Source organism: Adiantum capillus-veneris, chromosome 22, assembly GCF_014529385.1.
Source record: "Adiantum capillus-veneris isolate H3 chromosome 22, ASM1452938v2, whole genome shotgun sequence".
Taxonomy (NCBI): Eukaryota; Viridiplantae; Streptophyta; class Polypodiopsida; order Polypodiales; family Pteridaceae; genus Adiantum; species Adiantum capillus-veneris.
The window spans coordinates 42,756,595-42,760,861 of NC_140952.1; positions in this window are offsets into that span (position 1 = coordinate 42,756,595).

Below are 4,267 nucleotides of genomic sequence, written 5' to 3' on the forward strand. Positions count from 1 at the left end.
AATTAATACTTTGAGTACAACTTAATCCTTAGCCAAGGCAGGCTGTTAACAACACCGTCACTTGGATCATCTGTTAACTAGGAGTTTAAGCTCTCGTTTTATAGGGCTAGCCGGGCCATTAATGACGTCGAGGCTTAACTGAATGTTTAATCAATCTCTAACTGATGGTGGTGATGGAAATTCCCTCCTGTCGCTTTATCTGCTTCTTCTACTTTCAAGATTCTGCAAACCTCACGTGAGTTCACTCTATTGATCATCATCCTTCAATTATTACCAGTTGTCCTGTAGCTTCCTGCTTTGTGTGCTTTGCATTGGCTTAATTGCCGCTCACAAATTTTGTCCTCTCCTCTAATTGACTTACTTTGATTGTCGTCAGGCTCTGTATGCCCTTGGTAATTTCTCTTTTCTAGTTCAACCTTCTTCTTCTCCTCTTTTCTTGGTTCAAGCTCTCCCTTATTTAGTAAGCAAGCTTTGAGTCCTTCTCCTCGATGCTTTGACTTTGTTAGAGCAGGAGAGAGAGAGAGAGAGAGAGAGAGAGAGAGAGAGAGAGAGAGAGAGAGAGAGAGAGAGAGAGAGAGAGAACAATCCTTGCTTGCCCTTCGGACTCCTTTCTCCCCTTACTTTGATTGAAGATCGAGAGAGAGAGAGAGAGGAAAATCCTTGCTTATGTTGTTCCTTCCAAGCTCCTGGACCCTCTTCCTTTGCACTTTACTAGACAAGGAAGAAAGGAAGAGATCCCCTTGCTTCCTTCTGCTCCCCTCTTGCTTCCCTCGTTAATTCATGTGCCCTTGTTGCTTATGGCCGAGAGAGGAGAGAGAGCCTTTGCTTCGTTTCTTCGACACGAGAACGAGAGAGAGAGAGAGAGAGAGAGAGAGAGAGAGAGAGAGAGAGAGAGAGAGATCAATGCTTGCCTCTTGCTTTGCTTCTTCTTCTTCACTCCTTCATGCCTCTCCAATCCCTTGCTCTCACCTCTCCAACACGTTGATGCTCGATCTTCAATTCCTTGCTTTTCCTCTAACCCTTCTTGCCATGGCTTGAGAGAGAGAGAGCATCTCCCTTCCGTGTCGTGGCTTTTGCCAGAGAGATAAACCCCCTTCTCCTCTCGTTGCTTGCCCTCGAATCTTCTTCCTATTATTAGTCCCCCGTTCCATTCCCTCTTTTTTTTTAATAGTTTTGCAATGACAGCACCGTCGTTGTGGGAATGGCACCGGTGATGTGGCAAGGCGGATTTTTGGGCCTGCACGGTTTTTGCCAAGAGCAACATCAAACGGAGCGCGAGGCCTTGCTGGGTGTTTTTCATCTCTTGTCCATGCGTAGCCGAGGTCTCCCCAGCCCTGCGCGAGCTCCTCTCACCTACCCTGCGCCCTCTGCGCGCTGCCACGCTATCTCCTCATGTTTTTTTTATTGGCTTCACACACCCACTACAAATAGGGTGGCCTATATTTGGTGGCCCTTAGTGGGCGGACATTGAATAATTTTATGGGCCGTGCGTGGCCCTTAAAGGGCACCCCATTTGGCATGTATAGCTTCATGTCGACCAAAGCATTGCCAAGCATAACATCTCTCTCGAGCATCCCCTGTCTAACAATATCATCGTGAATTTTGATGTTGTAAAAATCTTGAATAGTGCCACATGGCCGCAAGATGCAAGTATAAGTGATTGCATTTGACGTAAGGCCTTCCCATCATATTTGGTTAAAGAGTGTCAGGCTAGCCAAGCACTGCCAATCACGACTACCGCCGGACAACATTTTGCAAGGCACAACAAATTTCTCAAGTAGCCGATGTCGAGCAATCTCATCATGAGTCTCGTTGTCCGTATCGAGGTCTTGAACAGCAAGAGACAACCCTTTAACCCACTCAAGCACTTACTGTGCTCTCTGAAGTGCATCACATCCGGCATATATCTCAACCAAAGCACTGCTACCTTAAGAATTTATTCTATTGTATTCAAAACCTTGGTAGTAGCTCAAAATTCCAAAATGGCACACCAACCGAGCGGACCGACTCACACACCCATGAAGTGCATGCAAACACTACCTAGATCAACATAATGCCAATCGAGGACACAGATGACACGATAGGCACACGGAGGAAATCTCTTTAACTTGTCAGCGGAGACCATCCTACACATACAACACTCTGGAAGGCCAACTAAACCACAATCAAGAACCTCACTGCTCTCAACTACACCACCTAGCCACATACACACATACGAAGGTAACTCACCTAATCATGCCAGATTCATACGAAACTTAAGGAACACCATCCCCTCACTTGGATACACCTGTCCCTAAGCTTCTACACTCAAAACCCTCACTCTAAACCCATCTGTGAAAAACGCGTAGGATGACAGAGCTGAATTTTGAAAGTGCCCGAAACTGAAATTTATGAGTACCTATGCGTAGCTTATGTCACCACGATTCTATAGACTACTAGCACGCAGAAAATAGACATCGTTTGATACACTTACGACCACAAATAGCTCGTAGATGCGTCGACGTGTGCGCTTCGTCTCGCGTGGAATGCTTGGCGTTGTCACGTAGCTCTCCTCGAGCCTACCGCAATGGTGCAGTCGGATCTCCAATGTGTTGAGCGAGCCAGGCATAGCGAGAGAATGAAGCTCACGCTCACTCTCTTTCTCTCTCTCACACAGTAGACGGCAGCGCTAAAGTTTTGATTATGATTAAAGTCCTTTACAAAATGACCTAGGTACCTTATATACTAAAGCTACCTTAGGTTTAACCAAAAATGGGGTTGAAAGGGTCAAATGGCTTTGTATTTACAATCTGGAAGTGCCATTGCACCCCGGCTTCTGAAACTAGAATAACTACTCATTACAAATGACGTTTAAAGCCATAATCCGCAGCATTTCATAACTCGCAAAAGATAAGACTTTGGTACGAAACTTGAGTTATGTTGTGTTGTTGACCCAGCGGTCAACATTCCCCCCTTCCGCGTTCATGTCGTCCCCGACATGACCTGATTTTCGATGGCGATGTGGTCTTTGCTGTCGTTTTGTTGTTGCAAAGAAAGTAGAGACTATAGCCTTTGCAGTAGCTTGTCTTGTTCGTCCAATCCGATGTACATAGTCTTCACATGATTCAGAAAAATCATAATTGATGACGAACTTTATGTCTTTCACATCCACGCTCCGAGCTGCAGCATCTGTTTCTGTCATTATAGGTCTACTGCCAGATCTAAATTCAAAAAGAACCCAATGTCGTTTAACTTGACTCTTATCATCATGGATAGAGAAAGCTCCATCCATCACTTGCTCCAACAAATCTGTCAATTCGGAGTATTTGTGATTCTCAGAAACAACTTCTACAATCTGTAGAATTGAGTGATTGGCTTTCTGATCTTGTGAGCCAATGACAACTTTGTAAGGAGTTATGTTGTGTTGTTGACCCAGCGGTCAACACTTTGCTGTTGTTTTGGCTTCATCTGTTGCACTGCTTGTATCTTTGTCGAACCACAACAAGAACTATGATCCATTAGAGTGGACATCTATCATCATAACCGTTCATCTTTTGAGATCTTCTGATCACTTTTATGTCTGCTCTTCTTCATTGGGGACTTCTTTGTTCCTGTGCAATCATGTTGTTAGTGTTGTCTGCAGCTTTGTCATTGTAGGCCATTCTTCGACTCGCCATTGAGGAGAAGTATGCTATGGTCTGAAATTGGTGCTCCAATTCATTTGTCAATTGATTTGAGTAGCATTTCCTTATTGTTGATGTAGAAGGAATATGTACAAGAGGGTGGTGATAGGTGTCTTTAGATTAAGGTCTGAAACCTGGATGACCAAAGGGAAAAAACCCGGTGGGAAAAAAATGCCTTTGGTATACGCTCTTATTGGAGTTGAGCAGTTGAACGTGAAGTACATGTTCATGAAAGGTGAGTGCTTGGGTGAAACACGGAAAGAGTGCCTGATGCAAGTGCCAATTATGGGACACTCTATATGCATATGAGAAATTTGTCAAAAAAAGCATGCAATGTGAAAGAAGGAGATGATGGGTGTTTCGAGGAATAAATGTAGCACATGTGACATCAAAAGATGTCTCAATAGCTTCCACCTTTCAAAGAAGGGTTTTCGATGTAGAAGTTTCTCCACTCGTATCTCACTGTGCTCAGTACGTGAGTGTCTTTTGGACCTTGTCCTTCACTTCACCAGACTTAAGTACTTAGACTTCGACTCTTTTGCTCACCTATACCAGCATGAGCGACACAACGTAAATATGCTCAACTCTTCCAGCTTGAGCAGTAC